The following is a 7500-nucleotide window of genomic DNA, read 5'->3' as shown; positions in this document are numbered from 1 at the left end:
CAGTGTTTCTAAAAACTGGGTTTCCGAAATCGTGCTGGAGGTGTTTTGGTCAACCAGGAAAAATGGCATTTACGGGAGAGGGTAAAGTATACCCCCCCCCCCCCCTCTCGGCTGATTTACCCTCTCCCGTAAACGCGTTTTTTCCTGGTCGACCAAAACACTCATTGACTCCCATTCATTTGACACTTTGTCATTTTTTCAGCACTTTTTTCGCGCATTGGGTACTCCGCCCATTGACTCCCATTCATTTGACACTTTGTCGTTTTTCCAGACCTTTTTTCACGCATTGGGTACTCCGCCCATTCACTCCCATTCATTTGACACTTTGTCGTTTTTTCAGCACTTTTTTCGCGCATTGGGTACTCCGCCCCATTCACTCCCATTCATTTCACACTTAGAAAAATCATCCGAGCGGCTCTCCACGCATTTTATAGCCGCTTTGGGGCTCCAGCCGCCTCGGCCTTCATTTCTGACTAGGCTCGTGTGGACTTTGTCGTTTTTTCAGCACTTTTTTCGCGCATTGGGTACTCCGCCCCATTCACTCCCATTCATTTCACACTTTGAAAAATCATCCGAGCGGCTCTCCACGCGTTTTATAGCCGCTTTGGGGCTCCAGCCGCCTCGGACTGCATTTCTGACTAGGCTCGTGTGGACTTTGTCGTTTTTTCAGCACTTTTTTTACACATTGGGTACTCTGCCCCATTCACTCCCATTCATTTGACACTTTGAAAAATCATCCGAGCGGCTCTCCACGCGTTTTATAGCCGCTTTGGGGCTCCAGCCGCCTCGGACTGCATTTCTGACTAGGCTCGTGTGGACTTTGTCGTTTTTTCAGCACTTTTTTTACACATTGGGTACTCTGCCCCATTCACTCCCATTCATTTGACACTTTGAAAAATCATCCGAGCGGCTCTCCACGCGTTTTATAGCCGCTTTCAGACTCCTGCCGCCTCGCCTGCACTTCCGCCTCGGTCCGTTAGGATTTAGGCCTTTTTTCAGCACTTTTTCTCCGTTCCTCCGGGGCGACAGCGGCTCTCCACGCATTTTATAGCCGTTTTCAGACTCCTGCCGCCTCGCCTGCACTTCCGCCTCGGTCCGTTAGGATTTAGGCCTTTTTTCAGCACTTTTTCTCCGTTCCTCCGGGGCGACAGCGGCTCTCCACGCATTTTATAGCCGTTTTCAGACTCCTGCCGCCTCGCCTGCACTTCCGCCTCGGTCCGTTAGGATTTAGGCCTTTTTTCAGCACTTTTTCTCCGTTCCTCCGGGGCGACAGCGGCTCTCCACGCATTTTATAGCCGTTTTCAGACTCCTGCCGCCTCGCCTGCACTTCCGCCTCGGTCCGTTAGGATTTAGGCCTTTTTTCAGCACTTTTTCTCCGTTTCTCCGGGGCGACAGCGGCTCTCCACGCATTTTATAGCCGTTTTCAGACTCCTGCCGCCTCGCCTGCACTTCCGCCTAGGTCCGTTAGGATTTAGGCCTTTTTTCAGCACTTTTTCTCCGTTTCTCCGGGGCGACAGCGGCTCTCCACGCTTTTTATAGCGGTTTTCAGACTCCTGCCGCCTCGCCTGCACTTCCGCCTAGGTCCGTTAGGATTTAGGCCTTTTTTCAGCACTTTTTCTCCGTTCCTCCGGGGCGACAGCGGCTCTCCACGCTTTTTATAGCCGCTTTGGGGCTTTAGCCGCCTCGGCCTGCATTTCTGACTAGGCTCGTGTGGACTTTTTCAGCACTTTTTTTGTGCATTGGGTACTCTCGCCCATTGACTCCCATTCATTTGACACTTTGTCATATTTTCAGCACTTTTTTGGCGCATTGGGTACTCTCGCCCATTGACTCCCATTCATTTGACACTTTGTCATATTTTCAGCACTTTTTTGGCGCATTGGGTACTCTCGCCCATTGACTTCAATGCATTTACTGCAACTCCTGCCTGTGTCCGCCAGAGGGCGTCTGGCTTAACAGCGGCTCTCCACGCTATTTCTATCCGCTTTGAGGCTCCAGGCAGCTCGGCCTGGGTTTCTGAATTTCTCCCTTGACACTTTGTTACTTTTTCACCTTTTTTCTCATTTCATCCAGGGACACAGCGGCTCTCCACAGACTTTCCCGCGGCCCCTGGGCTCCAGGACCCTAGGCATGGGTTTCTGCCTAGCTCCCTTGACACTTTGCCATTTTTTCACCTTTTTTCTCATTTCATCCAGGGACACAGCGGCTCTCCACAGACTTTCCCGCGGCCCCTGGGCTCCAGGACCCTAGGCATGGGTTTCTGCCTAGCTCCCTTGACACTTTGCCATTTTTTCACCCTTTTTCTCATTTCATCCAGGGGCACAGCGGCTCTCCACAGACTTTCCCGCGGCCCCTGGGCTCCAGGACCCTAGGCATGGGTTTCTGCCTAGCTCCCTTGACACTTTGCCATTTTTTCACCTTTTTTCTCATTTCATCCAGGGACACAGCGGCTCTCCACAGACTTTCCCGCGGCCCCTGGGCTCCAGGACCCTAGGCATGGGTTTCTGCCTAGCTCCCTTGACACTTTGCCATTTTTTCACCCTTTTTCTCATTTCATCCAGGGCAACAGCGGCTTTCCACAGACTTTGCAGCCGCCCCTGGGCTCCAGGACCCTAGGCATGGGTTTCTGCCTAGCTCCCTTGACACTTTGCCATTTTTTCACCTTTTTTCTCATTTCATCCAGGGACACAGCGGCTCTCCACAGACTTTCCCGCGGCCCCTGGGCTCCAGGACCCTAGGCATGGGTTTCTGCCTAGCTCCCTTGACACTTTGCCATTTTTTCACCCTTTTTCTCATTTCATCCAGGGCAACAGCGGCTTTCCACAGACTTTGCAGCCGCCCCTGGGCTCCAGGACCCTAGGCATGGGTTTCTGCCTAGCTCCCTTGACACTTTGCCATTTTTTCACCCTTTTTCTCAATTCATCCAGGGACACAGCGGCTCTCCACACACTTTAGAACCGCCCCTGGGCTCCAGGCAGCTCGGCCTGAGTTTCTGAATTTCTCCCTTGACACTTTGCCATTTTTTCACCCTTTTTCTCAATTCATCCAGGGACACAGCGGCTCTCCACACACTTTAGAACCGCCCCTGGGCTCCAGGCAGCTCGGCCTGAGTTTCTGAATTTCTCCCTTGACACTTTGCCATTTTTTCACCCTTTTTCTCATTTCATCCAGGGACACAGCGGCACTCCACAGACTTTACAGCCGCCCCTGGGCTCCAGGCAGCTCGGCATGGGTTTCTGCCTAGCTCCCTTGACACTTTGCCATTTTTCCACCCTTTTTCTCATTTCATCCAGGGACACAGCGGCTCTCCACAGACTTTGCAGCCGCCCCTGGGCTCCAGGACCCTAGGCATGGGTTTCTGCCTAGCTCCCTTGACACTTTGCCATTTTTTCACCCTTTTTCTCAATTCATCCAGGGACACAGCGGCTCTCCACAGACTTTACAGCCGCCCCTGGGCTCCAGGACCCTAGGCATGGGTTTCTGAATTTTTCCCTTGACACTTTGCCATTTTTTCACCCTTTTTCTCATTTCATCCAGGGACACAGCGGCTCTCCACAGACTTTACAGCCGCCCCTGGGCTCCAGGCAGCTCGGCCTGAGTTTCTGAATTTCTCCCTTGACACTTTGCCATTTTTTCACCCTTTTTCTCAATTCATCCAGGGACACAGCGGCTCTCACAGACTTTAGAACCGCCCCTGGGCTCCAGGACCCTAGGCATGGGTTTCTGCCTAGCTCCCTTGACACTTTGCCATTTTTTCACCTTTTTTCTCATTTCATCCAGGGACACAGCGGCACTCCACAGACTTTACAGCCGCCCCTGGGCTCCAGGCAGCTCGGCCTGGGTTTCTGAATTTCTCCCTTGACACTTTGCCATTTTTTCACCTTTTTTCTCATTTCATCCAGGGACACAGCGGCTCTCCACAGACTTTGCAGCCGCCCCTGGGCTCCAGGCAGCTCGGCCTGAGTTTCTGAATTTCTCCCTTGACACTTTGCCATTTTTTCACCTTTTTTCTCATTTCATCCAGGGACACAGCGGCTCTCCACAGACTTTGCAGCCGCCCCTGGGCTCCAGCCAGCTCGGCCTGAGTTTCTGAATTTCTCCCTTGACACTTTGCCATTTTTTCACCTTTTTTCTCATTTCATCCAGGGACACAGCGGCTCTCCACAGACTTTGCAGCCGCCCCTGGGCTCCAGCCAGCTCGGCCTGAGTTTCTGAATTTCTCCCTTGACACTTTGCCATTTTTTCACCTTTTTTCTCATTTCATCCAGGGACACAGCGGCTCTCACAGGCTTTAGAACCGCCCCTGGGCTCCAGGACCCTAGGCATGGGTTTCTGAATTTCTCCCTTGACACTTTGCCATTTTTTCACCCTTTTTCTCATTTCATCCAGGGACACAGCGGCTCTCCACAGACTTTCCCGCGGCCCCTGGGCTCCAGGACCCTAGGCATGGGTTTCTGAATTTCTCCCTTGACACTTTGCCATTTTTTCACCCTTTTTCTCATTTCATCCAGGGACACAGCGGCACTCCACAGACTTTACAGCCGCCCCTGGGCTCCAGGACCCTAGGCATGGGTTTCTGCCTAGCTCCCTTGACACTTTGCCATTTTTTCACCTTTTTTCTCATTTCATCCAGGGACACAGCGGCTCTCCACAGACTTTCCCGCGGCCCCTGGGCTCCAGGACCCTAGGCATGGGTTTCTGCCTAGCTCCCTTGACACTTTGCCATTTTTTCACCTTTTTTCTCATTTCATCCAGGGACACAGCGGCTCTCCACAGACTTTCCCGCGGCCCCTTGGCTCCAGGACCCTAGGCATGGGTTTCTGAATTTCTCCCTTGACACTTTGCCATTTTTTCACCTTTTTTCTCATTTCATCCAGGGCAACAGCGGCTCTCCACAGACTTTCCCGCGGCCCCTGGGCTCCAGGACCCTAGGCATGGGTTTCTGCCTAGCTCCCTTGACACTTTGCCATTTTTTCACCCTTTTTCTCATTTCATCCAGGGACACAGCGGCTCTCACAGACTTTAGAACCGCCCCTGGGCTCCAGGACGCAAGGCATGGCTTACTCTCGCCCATTGACTTCAATGCATTTACTGCAACTCCTGCCTGTGTCCGCCAGAGGGCGTCTGGCTTAACAGCGGCTCTCCACGCTATTTCTATCCGCTTTGAGGCTCCAGGCAGCTCGGCCTGAGTTTCTGAATTTCTCCCTTGACACTTTGCCATTTTTTCACCTTTTTTCTCATTTCATTTCATCAGAAGGACTCGGGCCCCCGCGCGGCACCGGGCAAAGCGGTCTTCTGTACGCCACAACTCCCGCGCCCGACCGCCGGGCGGGGATTCGGCGCTGGGCTCTTCCCTCTTCGCTCGCCGCTACTGAGGGAATCCTGGTTAGTTTCTTTTCCTCCGCTTAGTAATATGCTTAAATTCAGCGGGTCGTCTCGTCTGATCTGAGGTCGTGGTCGAAGGTGGGTGTGGGGGGGTGGCTCCGGAGAGGCTCACCCTGCGGGAAGAGGAGGGCTGCGGCGGGGTGGACGAGACCTCGCGGGTGGCGCCGCCAGCGGCGGACGGAGGGCGCGCGGACGGACGGCGGGACACGCCTCCGCAGCACCGCGCCCTGCCCGGAACTCCCCCCGCCCTGAGCGGGAGGCCCGCGACACCCGGGCATCGCCGGCGAGTTACCGAGGGGTGGAACCGGGGGCAAGGCGGACGCCGAAACCGACCCCGACCACGCCTGGGGCCCCTGCGCGGCCGTTCCCTCACCACCAGGCCTGACTCTCACGAGTCCGCGCTCCTCCGCGACGCCTCCGGTCGACCTGCCGCACGCGCGGCGCGGGCTGCTCAGAGACACGGCGGTCCACCGGCAGCCGCGCCCGCTGACGCGCGGGGCCCGGCGAGGCGCCCTGCAACCCCGGGGAAGGGGAGAGGGTACGGAGAGGAGCGGGAGCTCGATAGACGGCGAGGAGGCGGGAACGCAGCGAGGGAGGCGGGAGGGGACGGCACCGCGCCGCCAAACCCCGGAAACCTCGGAGGTACGCCCAGCGAAACCGGATGAAGGGGCACCGGGGGGAACCGTAACAGGGTCGCGGGCGGGACGGAGGCGGCCGGAGCCGCACGCCGCGCGCCGCGCCGCCGCTTCGGACGCCGGGGGCCTCGAAACCCGTGGCTTTTCTTCCTCTTTCCAGCCAGCTTGCTCTACGGTCTGCACTTAAGGGGACGAAGGCCCGCGGAGGGCCTGCGACACCCCAGCCGCGGGAGCGTAGGCCGAGCGGCCGCCCCCCGCCCGGAGGGCGGGGGGTTGGGCCGGCCTCGTCCGTACTCCCGATTGATTGCCAAGCGACGCTCAGACAGGCGTGGCCCCGGGAGGGACCCGGGGCCGCAAGGTGCGTTCGAAGTGTCGATGATCAATGTGTCCTGCAATTCACATTAGTTCTCGCAGCTAGCTGCGTTCTTCATCGACGCACGAGCCGAGTGATCCACCGCTAAGAGTTGTCAGAGGGGTTTTTGGTGGGCTTGCCACACAAGTGAGTTGGGGGACGGCGCGCCCTCCCTCCCGGGCAGCAGAGGGCGGCCGGCTTCGCCTCAAAAGCCAAGATCATGACAAGGGGGTGAAGATGCCGGTTCGGGGGGGTCGGGTGGGACGAGGGCGCTCGAGCAGAGTACCCCCGCGGTCCTCCCTTCCCCCCGCCCCGCCGCCAGGCGGCGGGTTGGCTCGCCGAGGCCGCGGCGCCCGTCGGAACGCAGCCCGCCCGCGCCGGACCGGCGGTGGCCGCGGGGGACCACCTCCGCCGTACGCGGGCGGGACGGAGCCCGCCGTGCGAACGCGCGCCTCCGCAGAGGCTCGTCCGGGGCCGCGGCGCCCGTCGGAGCAGAGCCCGCCCGCGCCGGACCGGCGGTGGCCGCGGGGGACCACCTCCGCCGTACGCGGGCGGGACGGAGCCCGCCGTGCGAACGCGCGCCCGCGGAGGCCGCGGCGCCCGTCGGAGCAGAGCCCGCCCGCGCCGGACCGGCGGTGGCCGCGGGGGACCACCTCCGCCGTACGCGGGCGGGACGGAGCCCGCCGTGCGAACGCGCACCTCCGCGGAGGCCGCGGCGCCCGTCGGAGCAGAGCCCGCCCGCGCCGGACCGGCGGTGGCCGCGGGGGACCACCTCCGCCGTACGCGGGCGGGACGGAGCCCGCCGTGCGAACGCGCACCTCCTCGGACGAGGAGGGGCCGCGGGCGCCTCCGGCCGGAGCCGGAGACTTTGAACTCGCGCAGAGTACCCGCGGGCCCCCCGGTCTTCTGTTCCGGGGTGTTCCGTGAAGGCGCCCGCGGCGCCCGTCGGGCCGGAGCCCGCCGTGCGGCCGCGCGCACCTCCTTCTTTCCAGCTGGAATGCTGTGTCCGGGGACGACAAGGTCACGGGCGCTCCGGCCGGGGCCGGAGACATTAAACTCCCCTCCTCCCTCCGGAGGAGGGAGGCGAGTTGAGTACCCGCGGCCCCCCCGCCGGGTGGCGGGGTAAAG

The 7500-nt window shown here is 59.0% G+C and overlaps 1 non-coding gene across 1 annotated transcript; it reads right to left on the bottom strand.

Annotated features, from left to right (window-relative positions):
* Positions 1-6332: 6332 nt before the first annotated feature.
* LOC129174521 (5.8S ribosomal RNA) lies at positions 6333-6486 on the bottom strand. Its single transcript, XR_008567522.1, has one exon. It is a non-coding gene; the product is annotated as a 5.8S ribosomal RNA (ribosomal RNA).
* Between the last annotated feature and the right edge of the window lie 1014 nt (positions 6487-7500).

The sequence above is a fragment of the Dunckerocampus dactyliophorus genome, unplaced genomic scaffold, assembly GCF_027744805.1.
Source record: "Dunckerocampus dactyliophorus isolate RoL2022-P2 unplaced genomic scaffold, RoL_Ddac_1.1 HiC_scaffold_118, whole genome shotgun sequence".
NCBI lineage: Eukaryota > Metazoa > Chordata > Actinopteri > Syngnathiformes > Syngnathidae > Dunckerocampus > Dunckerocampus dactyliophorus.
This window is presented reverse-complemented; position numbering and strand designations above follow the sequence as displayed.